The sequence below is a fragment of the Rhinolophus sinicus genome, chromosome X (assembly GCF_036562045.2).
Source record: "Rhinolophus sinicus isolate RSC01 chromosome X, ASM3656204v1, whole genome shotgun sequence".
NCBI classification, from domain to species: domain Eukaryota; kingdom Metazoa; phylum Chordata; class Mammalia; order Chiroptera; family Rhinolophidae; genus Rhinolophus; species Rhinolophus sinicus.
This window is the reverse complement of record NC_133768.1, coordinates 93,212,841-93,226,954: the sequence shown is the minus strand read 5'-3', so window position 1 is coordinate 93,226,954 and position 14,114 is coordinate 93,212,841. Positions and strand designations below refer to the sequence as shown.

Sequence of the window (14,114 nt, the reverse complement as noted above, 5' to 3'; positions counted from 1 at the left end):
CTATTGGTATCACCAAGCTGTTATCCCCCTCTGATTGCTGGCTGCTGTGATCTTTATAGTGTTCAACAACACCCTGGGGCCATGAATTGCTCCATTCTCTGATCCAAAACAGTCTACTGTCTGGTTGAGCCATATCTGCCAGTCTTTGCAACTTTCCCTGAACCTGATCCCAGGCAGAACCTAAGCACTATGGCATGGGAGGTATAGGGGATTTGGGGCACACTGTTCTTCACTGACTGCCCCACCCAGATCTTCCCTATGGAGCAGGTGTTGTGGGTTGAGGAAATAGGCACTACCAAATGGCTACTGCCACCCACCTAGTGTAGATTTCTGCAGCACAGAGATTGGGAAAGATGAGATATTCACCAGCTTCCATCACTTTTCCAGTATAGATCTTCCACACCAGGAAACTGGAGAAGATACAAGATGCTTACTAAGCTGCAGCTGCTGAGTCCACTGTGGGTGCACAGTGTGCCTGGAGTGGTTCTTCCACACATGGAGCTGGGAGAGGGATGAGTGCAGCTCATATGTTATGGCCTGCCTCTGTTCTTACAAATTTCAATCCAATTTGTTGAATAAAAGCCTCCCAATTTTCTGTAAACTAATTGGTCAATCTCCAGGGATTTAAAGGGTTTTCTTTGTTAAGTTTGACCAGTTTAATACATGTCTCTATGGACAAGAGGATTTTGTGAACTTGTTACACCAGAGAAGGGGTTGTGCAAACTTTTTCACTAAACCTGAGATGAAGATCACTGCTGCAGGTGATTGACAATCAAAACCAAGGTTGGGTAAGTAACTGGGTGGGAAAATAAAAACCACCATCATTAATAGTGTGAATAAATAGAGAAGTAGACTGCAAGGCAATGCAGCTATGACAAATGCAAAATATATATTATACAGTCACACTTGAACTGAGATTAGGCTTATTTCATCGTCATTGCATGTTACAGTGGTTCTGTTTACATAGCCAACAACAGACTCATATTCTGTTAAACTTGCATAACACCTGTCTTCTGGGAAGCATGATGCTTTTTGGGGTTAACTCTCCCACATTCATCAGAGCCAGTGAATGTACATTCTGACACAGTCCCAGCCAGCATTATGGTGAGGAAAAAGCCCTCGGAGGTTCCCTAGTCTTATGGGGGAGACAAGACCACATCAGGAAAAAACAAGCAAACAAACAAATTCAAGTTACATGGACAAGACAAGGGAGGCAACACAGTGAGGCAAAAGTAAGGCTAAATCCTGGCTTGGCCTATTACAACTTTTGTAACCTTGAGAAAGACACTTAACCTCTTAATTTCATCTGCTTGTTCTCATCTTTAAAATGGGGATCTTGATGCTTACTTCACAGGGTTCCTGAAACAATGGGATGATCTGCCCTCTACTTAACTCCTAAATCCATCTCAGAACTAACATCCCTTCTTTCTTGATCCACTCAAGCCACACTGATTTCTTTATGTTCTATGAAAGTACGAAGTTTTTTCCTCCCTTGGGGTCATTGCACATACATTTCCTTTGTCTGAAGTGTATTTTTACCAATTCTTCATGAGACTGGCTCTCCTCTTACCAAGATCCCTGGCTGCTCCCATTTTCAGTCACTTTATCACATTATTTTAATTCCTTCATAACACTTACCAATAGCTGAAGCAAGATAGCTTAGTGCAGGGGTGTCCAAACTTTTTTCAACATTTTTCATCAAGGGCCATATGCGGTAAAATACACAAACAGCCTGGCAACTCACTCGAGGTGAAGTATGTATTGCCTCACCTGGTTTATTTAAGTAAACTAAATATATTTTTGGAATTTGCTGTGAGCCAATTAAAAATGGATTGTGGGCCGCAGTTGGCCCGCAGGCCGCAGTTTGGACACCACTGGTAGTGGTATAGTGTCAGATTGCCAGGGTTTTGATCCTGGCTCTACCACTTCCTAGTTCTGTGATTGAACACTCTGAACCTCAGTTTCTTCATCTGTAAAATAGAAATGATAGTGTCTGCTTCAGTGTTCTTGTGAGGATTTTTGTTTTTAATTCAAATTTATTGGGGTGACAATTGTTAGTAAAGTTACATAGATTTCAGGTGTACAATTCTGTGTTACATCATCTATAAATCCCATTGTGTGTTCACGACCCAGAATCAGTTCTCCTTCCATCACCATATATTTGATCCCCCTTACCACCCCTCTCCCCCATTACCCTCTGGTAACCACTAAACAATTGTCTGTGTCTATGAGTTTTGTTTCTCATTTGTTTGTCTTGTTCTTTTATTGTTTTTGGTTTATATACCACATATCAGTGAAATCATATGGTTCTCTGCTTTCTATGTCTGACTTATTTCGCTCAGCATTATACTCTCAAGATCCATCCATGTTGTCACAAATGTTCCTATAACATCTTTTCTTACCGCTGAATAGTATTTCATTGTGTATATATACCACAACTTCTTTATCCATTCATCTATCGAAGGACATTTTGGTTGTTTCCATGTCTTGGCCACCGTAAACAAAACTGCAGTGAACATTGGAGTACACGAGTCTTTATCTATAAATGTTTTCAGATTTTTGGGTAGATACCCAGGAGAGGGATTGCTGGGTCATATGGTAATACTATTCGTAATTTTTTGAGGAATCTCCACACTGCCTTCCATAATGGCTGCACCAGTCTGCAATCCCACCAACAATGTATGAGGGTTCCTTTTTCTCCACAGCCTCTCCAACATTTGTTATTATTTGTCTTGTTGATGATAGCCATTCTAACAAGAGTGAGGTGATATCTCATTGTGGTTTTTATTTACATTTCAATGCTGATTAGAGATGTTGAGCATTTTTTCATTTGTCTATTTGCCATTTGTATGTCCTCTTTGGAGAAATGTCTCTTCAAGTCCTCTGCCCAATTTTCAATTGGGTTGTTTGCTTTTTTCTTGTTGAGTTGCATGAGTTCCTTGTATATTTTGGATATTAGTCCCTTATCGGAGGCACTGTTTGCAAAAATTTTCTCCCATTCAGTTGGTTGCCTCTTTAATTTGTCGATGGATTCATTTGCTGTGCAGAAGCTTTTAAGTTTGATATAGTCCCATTCATTTATTTTAGCTTTTACTTCCATTGCCATTGGAGTCAAATTCATAAAATGCTCTTTTAACCCAAGGTCCATAAGTTTAGTACCTATGTTTTCTTCTATGCAGTTTATTGTGTCAGGTCTTGTGCTTAAGTCTTTGATCCATTTTGAATTATTTTTGGATCATGGTGACAGATAGTAGTCCAGTTTCATTCTTTTGCATGTGGCTATCCAATTCTGCCAGCACCATTTATTGAAGAGACTGTTTTTTGTCCATTGTACGTTTTTTGCTTCTTTTCAAAAATTGTCTGTCCATATTTATGTGGTTTTATTTCTGGGTTCTCAATTCTATTCCATTGGTCTATGTGTCTGTTTTCCCGCCAACACCATGCTGTTATGATTATTGTTGCCCTGTAGTACAAGCTAAAGTCAGGGAGTGTGACACCTCCAGCTTTGTTCCTTTTTCTTAAGATTGCTTTTGCTACTCCAGGTCTTTTGTGGTTCCAAACAAATCTGATGATTTTTTGTTCTATTTCTTTAAAAAATGCCATTGGGATTTTGATGGAGATTGCATTAAATCTACATATTGCTTTGGGTAATATGGCCATTTTAACTATGTTGATTCTTCCAATCCATGAGCACGGAATGTCTTTCCATTTCTTTGTGTCTAATTCAATTTCTTTTAAAAACGTCTTATAGTTTTCAGTATATAGGTCTTCATATCCTTGGTTAAGTTTATTCCTAGGTATTTTTTTCTTTTTGCTGCAATTGCAAAAGGAATTGTTTTTATTTATTTTTCTGAGATTTCATTGTTAGTATATAGGAATGCAATGGACTTTTCTACGTTGATTTTGGAGCCGGCAAATTTACTGTATTCGTTGATTGTTTCTAATAGCTTTTTGGTGGAGTGTTTAGAGTTTTCTATATATAGCATCATGTTGTATGCAAAGAGTGACAAATGTCATCTGCCAAGAGCGATAATTTAACTTCTTCATTCCCAATTTGGATGCCTTTTATTTCTTTCTCTTGCCTGATTGCTCTTGCGAGGACTCCCAACACTATGTTGAAAAGCAGAGGTGGTAGGCTCAGCCCTGTCGTATTCCTGAATGTAGAGCAAAGGGTTTCAGTTTTTCACCATTAATTATGGGATTAGCTGAGGGTTTGACATATATGGCCTTTATTATGCTAAGGTATTTTCCTTCTATACCTATTTTATTAAGTGTTTTAATCATAAATGGATGTTGTATCTTGTCAAATGCTTTTTCCACGTCAATTGATATAATCATATGATTTTTATTCTTTGTTTTGTTTATGTGATGTATCACATTGACGGATTTGCGTATGTTGAACCATCCTTGTGCCCCGGTAATGAACCCCACTTGGACATGATGAATAATCTTTTTAATGCATTGTCATTCGATTTGCTAGAATTTTTTTTTAGGATTTTTGAATCTTTTTTCATCAGAGATATTGGTCTGTAGTTTTCTTTTCTTGTGTTGTCCTTACCAGGTTTTGGAATCAGGGTACTGTTGGCCTCATAAAATGTATTACGGAGTACTGTCTGTTCTTCAATTCATTTGGAAGAGTTTGAGGAGGATTGGTATTAGGTCCTCTTTGAAAGCTTGGTAGAATTCACTAGTGAAGCCATCTGGTCCTGGGCTTTTGCTTTGGGGAAGGTTTTGGATGACTGATTCAATTTTGTTACTGGTGATCGATCTGTTTAGATTTTCCAGTTTTTCGTGGTTCAGCCTAGGAAGGTTGTATGTTTCTAAGAACTTGTCCATTTCTTCTATGTTATTGAGTTTTGTGGCATATAGCCTATCATAGTATTCTTGAATGATCATTTGTATTTCTGTGGTATCCGTGATAACTTCCCCTTTTTCATTTCTGATTTTGTTTATTAGTGTCTTCTCTCTTTTCATCTTAGTGAGTCTCGTGAAGGGTTTGTCAACTTGTTAATCTTTTCATAGAACCAACTCTTTGTCACATTAATTTTTTCTATTGTGTTTTTTTCTCTTTTTCATTTAGTTCCGCTCTGATTTTTCTTATTTCCTTTCTTCTGCTGACCTTGGGTTTCACTTATTCTTCTTTTTCTAGTTCTTTAAGGTGTAACATGAGGTTCTTTATTTGGGATTTTTCTTATTTCTTGAGATAGACCTGTAATGATATAAATTTCCCTCTTAAAACTGCTTTTGCCGCATCCCACAACTTTTGGTAGGATGTATTTTCATTGTCATTTGTTTCTATGTATCTTTTGATCTCTCCTCTAATTTCTTCTTTGACCCAGTCGTTCTTTAAAAGTATGTTGTTTAATCTCCATGTATTTGTGTTTTTTCCTGCTTTGCTTTTGCAGTTGATATCCAATTTCAAAGCCTTGTGATCAGAGAATATGCTTGGTATGATTTCAATCTTCTTAAATTTGCTGAGGCTGATTTTATGTCCCAATATATGGTCTATCCTTGAGAATGTTCCATGTACACTAGAAAAGAATGTATAGTCTGATGTTTTAGGATGAAGTGCTCTATATATGTCAATTATGTCCATTTCATCTAATGTGTCATTTAGGGCTGCTATTTCATTATTTATTTTCTGTTTGGATGATCTATCCATAGCTGTCAATGATGTATTTAAGTCCCATAGTATATCTGTGTGTTGGTCAATTTCTCCCTTTAGTTCTGCTAATAGTTTCTTGGTATATTTCAGTGCTCCCTGATTGGGGGCATAAATATTGATGACTGTTATGTCTTCTTGTTGTATAGTCCTCTTTACCATTATGAAATGTCCATCTTTGTTCTTGTTACATTTTTCATCCTGAAGTCTGTTTCATCTGATATCATTATGGCTACACCTGATTTTCTCTGGGTACCATTTGCTTGGAGTGTCAATTTCCACCCTTTCACTTTGAGTCTATGCTTGTCCTTGTAGCTGAGATGTGTCTCTTGGAGACAGCATATGGTTGGGTTTAGTTTTTTTATCCAATCTGCTACTCTGTGCCTTTTTATTGGTGAGTTCAGTCCATTTACATTTAGGGTGATTATTGATATGTGAGGATTTCCTGTCATTCTATCTTTAGTTTTCTGGTAAGGCTGTGTCTCCATTGTTTCTTTGCCTTTTTGTTGTTGTCTATTATTTCTGTGTGGTGGTATTCTATGATGTTTCCTCTGTTTCTTCTTTTATTACAGTATATGTTTCAGTTCTGGATTTGTTTTTGAGTAGTTACTCTTAAGTTTATGTAAAAGAAAGTTTGATATTTAGAGTATTCCATTTTCTTCAGCACGCTTACTTTCTCCATTCTCATCTTCCAGTTCAGGCCTTTACACTCCCTCTTTTAATTTTTGGTTGCCACAAATTGTCCCTGTTGATGGTGGTCGAATAGCATCCTTTTGTATTTCTTCTATTGCAGGTCGTGTATTAGAGAATTCTTTCAGCTTCTGTATGTCTGGAAAGGACTTTATTCCTCCTTTATATCTAAAGGATATGTTTGCTAGATATATTATTTTTGGCCCTTAATTTCTCTCTTTCAATAGTTTGAATATTTGGTTCCACTCCCTCCTGGCTTGCAGAGTTTCTGCTGAAAAATCTGATGATAATCTAATGGGCTTTCCTTTGTAGGTTACCTTCTTCTTTCCCTGTCTGCTTTGAGGATTCTTTGTTTGTTGTTGATTTTAGACAGCTTCAATACAATGTGCCTTGGAGAAGCCCTGTTCGGATTGAGGTAATTAGGTGTTCTATTTGCTTCTTGCATTCAGGGATCCAGTTCTGTCCACAAGTTTGGGAAGTTCTCATGGATAATTTGATTGAATATATTCTCTGTTCCCTTCTCTGTTTCTTCTCCTTCTGGTATTCCCATCATTATTATATTGCTCTTTCTGATGGAGTCAGAAAGTTCTTGTAGAGTTCTTTCATTTCTTTTAAGTCTCAAGTCTCTTTCTTCTTCCATCTGTGTAATTTCCAGGTTTCTATCTTCGATGTCACTGATTCTTTCCTCCATCTGGTCAACTCTACTACCTAAGCTGGTTATTTCATTCTTAATTTCTTCTATTGAGTTCTTAATCTCCAGAAATTCTATTTGGTTCTTTTTTAAAATTTCAATCTCTTTGGTAAAATGTTCATGTTGTTCTTTGATTGTGTTTCTGAGTTCATTAAACTGCCTTTCTGTGTTTTCTTGCATCTCGTTGAGTTTTTTCAGAACTGCAATCTTGAATTCTCTGTCATTTAAGTCACATATTTCCATATCTTTAAGTTCATTTTCTGGAGACTTTTCACTTTCTTTCTGAGCTGTCTTGTTGCCTTGGTTATTCATGGCAATTAATGATTTATTATTTCTCTTCCTAGACATCTACAGGAGTGGGTTCTGCAACAGGTTGATAGGAAGAGGTCTTTCTTTTGTTTTCCAGTACGTGTTGGTAGAATGTTTTATTTTCTCTCTGACTGCAGCCTTTTTTTCTCTCTCACACTGTAGTGTTATGTTTTCTCTGCACTATTCCAGTTTCTCACACAATGAGGTATTCCCTTGGAGGTGGGCTTCTCCTCTGTTAGCAGTTCACCTGGGTCATAGGGCACAGCGTCTTTGTGGGGAAGTGGAGATGTTTTGAAGTTCCAAAGCTTCCTGCACCAGAATCAGAGCCCGTGTGTTTCAGCAGTTCTGTTTACTCCTGCAGGGATCCACCCAGATAGGTGGGGACAAGGGTGTGGTGAGTTGTGAGAAGTGGCCCAGAGCAATGGTGGCCAGCACCACCAAAGCCAGTCCTGGTTCCACAGCTTCCTACGCTTTGCTGGAACTAATTGAGCTGCGAATCTGTGTCTGAGGACCATAGTTCTCAGAAGAGCAAATGTCCTGTTTTTTTGATATGACACTGCTTCTGTTCTGCTTCTCGCACTGGACGGTTGGGTGCAGGGTGAGCTCTGGGAGGGGAGGGAGGGGGCAGATTGTCTCATTGCCTAAGGCTTCCATTCTCTGCAGCAGTGAGGGCTTAAACCTCTGTTTTCAGCCTTCTTCCCTCAGTCTTTTCTCCAATGTCTCTTCCGTGAGCGTTGGGTTCAGCCGTGTTATATGCTGTCCCTTCAGTCCTGTCGGCCATAAATGGAGCCCTAGCAGTCCGAGTTCTTCTTTCTCCCACAGCTGTGGTAGATCTGGGATGCAGTGAGCTCGGAGCACTTAGCTATGTCTTCGTCCTGTGCCCGCGTGGTCCCATCCCTGCACTTCTCCCTTCCCTCTTCCCCTGGTCTCGCGATTTGCCCACCTTTAGATGAATTCAATAGTTAGCCTCTTTGTCTTGCCTGTCTGCTGTGCAGGTAGTCCTTAGTGGAGTTATATTTGTTCAATTTGTTGTAAATTCCAGTGGAGATTTCCAGAGGCTTACCTCATGCTGCCATTTTGATGACATCACCCGTTGTCAGGCTTTAATTAGTTCATATAGGTAAAGTATTGAACACAATATCTGGTACATGATAAGATTGTCTCTTAATGTTAGCTGTTATGTTAGCCAGTTTCCCATGTGGCCTTCTAATGATTCGCACCTCATGATATTCACACCAGTGTTGGTCTGTTTGATAAGGCAGAAGTGATGTTATGTCACTTCTGAGATTAGATTAGAAAAGATTTCATATTTCATCTTGGGCACTCTCACTCACTTCTGCTCTCTGTTTCTCTTGGATTACTCATTCTGGGAGAAGGAAACTAGCTGCCATGTCAAATAGCCCTATGGAGAAGGGCACGGGGCATGTCAAAACATAGAGATTTCTGGCCAACAGCTGGAGAGAATCTGAGGCTGTCCCACAAACACCTGAGTGATCTCGGTGGCAGGTTCCCAATTCCTCATTAACAACTTTACCTCAATATCATAAAACATCCTGGACCAGAACTACCCAGGTAAGTCACTGCTGGGTTCTGGACCCTCAGAAAATATACAAAATAATATATGCTTGTTGTTTTAAGTCACTAAGCTTTACACTAGTTTGTTATACATCAACAGTTAACTAATGAGGTAATTAAATTATCTTGTTGGTCTACCTGATTATTATCAACCCTCTCTTTATTCCTAGAAACTTTTAGTGGACTGCTGAGTTCAGAGTGAGTGCAAGCATTTTATGTGGTAAGTATACTTCAGAATTTCACTACAGGGCTTGGATTGGCCTTATTTGATTGTTACTATACTATTTTTGGTATCATGAAAATAATATTGGGCTAAGAATGGAAAATGTTTTCACTGGACACCTGAGTGATCTTGGAGAAGTCATTTCACACCTATGAACATTCTCATGTCTCACATAAGGAAAATAACACCTGACATACACATCTATAAAGGTAATTATGAATATGAAATGGGATAAAAGATGGAAAACCCAGTAAAAGAATAAGCAATGACAGGACAATATCTAATTCACTCTAACAATTGTTTTGTTGTTGTTCTTGTTGGTGATGATGATTATACATGGGTGGAAAAACATCTTCTGAATTAAAAAAATATATATATTATTGATTTATACAGTGATATGTGGAATCAAAGACTCTGAGGTTGTTATATCAGTGTGTTTCATTCAGCCTTCAATTTGGTACGTCCTCATGCAGCAATCTTTTTGTCAAAGCAAAGACTTCCCTCTAATGAACCAAGACATCATTCTCTTTCAATGATTGTAATTTCCCCTGATCACATTAATTCCTTTCACTCCTAGTTTAATTATGCAATTATCAATTCTGTTTCTGTATCATAGCAATGAAAAAATAGAAAATGGTGTTAAGAAAAGAATTCAATTTACAATAGCATCTGAACAAAAAAAAACTCTTAAGGATAAATTTTACAAAATATTTTACAAGATTATACCATGAAAACTGTAGAACACTGCCAAAAGAAACTAAAGACCTAAATAAATGTAATAATGTGCCAGGTGTATGAAGGAGAAGACTCAATATTGAAAGATCTCAATTCTTTCCAATTTGACCTATACGTTTAATGTAATGAAATTTAAAATTCCAACAGGTTTTTGGAAATTGATAAGCTAATTTTAAAATGTATATGGAAAGTCAAAGAACCTAGAATAGCCAAGATAATAAAGGAGAAAGAAAGAGGAGGGATAGAGAAAGGGAGAAGAAGAGGAAGAATCACCACCTTGACCACCACCACCAAGCTGGAGTTTTTATACTAATAGAGAGCAATGATTAATATGATGCTATAGTAACTAAACAGTGTGTTATTAGTGAAACCATAGATAAACAGATGAGTGAAATAGAATAGTGAGCGAAGAAAGAGTTCTACATATGCAGTAACTTGTTTTATGACAGAAGTATTACTACTGAGTAGTGAAAAGATAATGCTGGACCAAGTGAATATCTATGTGGAAAAATTAACCTTGACCTCTACTTTACATCATACACAAATATTAATTCTAGAAAAAATATAGAAGTATTTTTCATTACATGCAGGGAGGCACATTTTTCTTAAATAGGGCACAAAAAACACTAACCAAAAGAGGACCGATTGATAAATTAGACTTCATTAAATCTCAGCGTCTCTCTTTTTTTTCATCCCACAAGAAGCCATAACTTTATTAATGGTAGAAACAGTACAAATTTCAAACCAAGCTGTCATTACTCTTTTGAAACACCAAAAAAAACAAAAAAAAAAACAAAAACAAACAAACAAAAACTTGTCTTTTAGAGATGGTTACATTAATTCCATAATATCATTTACAATATCATTACTGTTGTTCTTTAGGGCTTGGACTGCCTTTGCTCTCGACATATTTGCTTGTGATGTGACCAATTCCATGTCTTTAACTTCCACATCTGTTGCATCAATTTCTTCCTCTTTGCTCTCCTCTTGTACAGTTGGAGTCTGTGTGTTTTCTCGAATGTTTGAGACAGCTTCACCTTGAACTTTGAATTTCTCAGCAGCTGCTAGCTGTGCTTGCTGAGATAAATCCTCCATCATTGCTTCACCGAAAACCATGTAGGTATTTGAAGCTGGGCTCTTGTAGACATCTGGTTTTGTGATGACAAAGAGGATATTCTTAGATTTCCGGATAGTGACCCTAGTAACCCCTGCAATCTGTCAAAGACCCAGTTTGAACATAGCCTTCCATGCCTTCTTTTCACTCTCCAGCTTTGTTTTGCTTTACTAATGAGTTCTTCAATGATTTCAGTGGCTGCTGCCAGCTGGGCTTGCTGTGTGGTAGCCTTTGTGGAATCTTGTTCCTCAAGCTTTGGTACTGATTCATCACTCAGATTCTGTTCCAGACACTGTCTGTCTCAGCCTGCGGCTGTGGCAACTCCTGCTCTGTAGCAGGGACAGTTTCTGTGGCTTCACTGGCATTTTGTGCAGGAAACGCAGAACCAAGATGGTGGCAGAAAGAGAGAGAGTGAGCGAGAGCATGACCCACACCTGTTTCAGAAGTCAGCATATCTCTTAATCAAGATATAAGATAAAAATAAAGACAACGTAAGAGCCAACCAGACTGGGAGAAGATATGTATACATGCTGATGAGTATTTAGAACATTAAATAACTCCTATATAGCAATACAAAAATTGACAAACCAAAGTTTTTAAATAATGGATATAAAAATGGATATACAAAAAAGTGCTGTCGACATTATTCTTCAGAGAAACATCAAGCAATAAAGAGATACATCTACCCTATCCCCCTCCCAATCAGAATGACTCAAATTTAAAGTACTGGTAATATTAGGTATTAATACTTGAACTTTCATATATTGCTGGTGGAAGTGTAAATTTAATGCAACCACTTTTGAATATACTTTGGTTATGCAGGGTATATCAGTGTAAAAATTTGTCAAAGTGTACACTTGAAATCTGTGCATTTTTCCATCTATAAGTTACATCTCAATAAACAAGTGAAAAACAAAAATGAGAAAAAGACATGAGATGATAGGAGAAATTTGAAAACAAAATATATATTTTCATTTATGAAGGAATTAGTAGTAATTTTGCAGGTGACAGAATAGTACTGTAGTCATGTTCTGTGAAAAGTCTGTATCTTTTAGAGATGCATCCTGAAGATCTTGTGGATAAAAATGTCATGCTGTATGGACTTTACTTCAAAGTAATCCAGTTTGATGGGAGGTAGTAGATGGCAGTACAGATGAAATAAGATTGAGTAAGTCATAATAATTACTGAAACTGCACGATGGGTAAAAGGGATTTCATTACACTATTATCTCTACTTTACATTTGATTGAACTTGTCTATAATAAAATAGGCACTGCTTATTCTAAAACAGCGTAGGTTTTGTAGTCATACAAGGCTCCCCTACTGATTAGTGTGTGCATATAGAAAAGTTGCCTAACCTCTCTGAACCTCAGTTAGCCTCATTTTTAAATGGGGACAGTTATAGATCCTGCCTCACAGAAGTCGGGAGGGTTAGCTAAGATTCTACAGTTAAGCACTCAGCATACAGTAGGTGCTCAGTACTTGCTATTCCCTTATTTTTTTTCTCAAGCTATTCCCTAATTTCCTGATCAACACAGATTGCATCTACTTTTGGTCTTTTGTTCCCTATGGGACAGTGTTTTCTAAAAGACTCATTGACTTGCGGTCTTCAAAAGAAATAAGAGTGTGTGCGTGGGAGGGGGGAGGTGGAACGTGGGGAGAAACAAAACTTCTGGGGAAAAATACCCTTTTATCCCACAAAGCTCTGGGTAGAGTAGTTGCCTAAAATGTGCTTACTGGCTGAGGAAGTGGGTGGGGGAACTCTGGATAAACCTTTGTTTTCCCCATATTTAAAGGTGGACATGGTAGGGGAGGTGGTGTGTATGATAATACTCTTTCCCTTCCCCATCTGGCACCAGAGCCAACCTGACTCAACCTTGAAGTACTCAAGGCTCCTCCTTGGTGTCTCTAATTTCACACCATATAATTGCCATTGGAAGTTGCTACAATTTATGACGTCATGATTAAAAACTTGAACACTGCCTGTGCCACTAACCAGCTCTGTGAGTTACTTAACTTTTCTGAGACTCATTTCACTTGTCTGCAAAATGAGGATGCTGCAAAACGTAGCTGTAAGGATTAAATTTTTTAAATGCATGTAAAATTCTTAGTTTAGTCCTGGCCTATGGTAAGCAACTTTTGATGAAGTTGGGTCTGTAGGCCAGGGACTCTACACATTATCTTTAACGTTCTAAGCTCCTCAGCTCCCTTTCCATGTCCTATCAGCCTCACTAAGTACCCAATTATCCCTAGTGTGCCCTGGACTCCCACAGTGCCTGCCCACCACAGCATTACCCAATAGTTCAGCCTTACTTCCTTTCTTCCCCACCAAACTTAACCGCCGAATTTCCTATATCCTGTTCATTACCTCTTAGACAACACCAGGTGGCACCAGAGAATATGAGAAGCCCCGGAGCTCTGAGCAAAACTTCCAGAGGATTTTTTTTTAATTACAGTTGACATTCAATATTATTTTATATTACTTTCAGGTGTACACCATAATGGTTAATTATTTATTTGTTTTACAAATTAATCCCCTTCCCTATTAGCCTAGTATCCATCTGGCACTAAACATAGTTGTTACACTATTATTGACTGTGTTACCCATAATGTACTTTACATCCCCTTGACTATCTCGTAATTACCAATTGGTACTTCTTAATTCTTTCAACTTCTCCAACAATGTCCCCAATCTCCCTCCCATCCAGCAAGCATCAATTTGTTCTCTGTATCTGTGAGTCTGTTTTTGTTTTGTTTGTTCATTCATTTTGTTCTTTAGATTCCAAATATAAGTGAAATAATATGGTAGTTGTCTTTCTCTGTTTGACTTCTTTCACTTAGCATAATACCTTCCAGGTCCACCAATGTTGTCGCAAAGGTAAGATTTTATTCCTTTTTATGGCTGAGCAATATTCCATTGTATATATGTATCACGTGTTCTTTATCCAATCATCTATTGATGGACACTTAGGTTGCTTCCATATCTTGGCTATTGTAAATAGCATTGGGGTGAACATAGGGGTGCACATATCTTTTCAAATTAGTGTTTTGGACTCCTTGGGATAAATATCCAAAAGTGGAATTGCTGGGTCATAGGTTAGTTCTATTTTTAATT

The 14,114-nt window shown here is 37.9% G+C and overlaps 1 pseudogene; it reads right to left on the bottom strand.

The window, feature by feature from the left end:
- Window positions 1–10,716: 10,716 nt before the first annotated feature.
- Window positions 10,717–11,452, bottom strand: LOC109437134 (nascent polypeptide-associated complex subunit alpha; annotated as a pseudogene).
- Window positions 11,453–14,114: the final 2,662 nt, after the last annotated feature.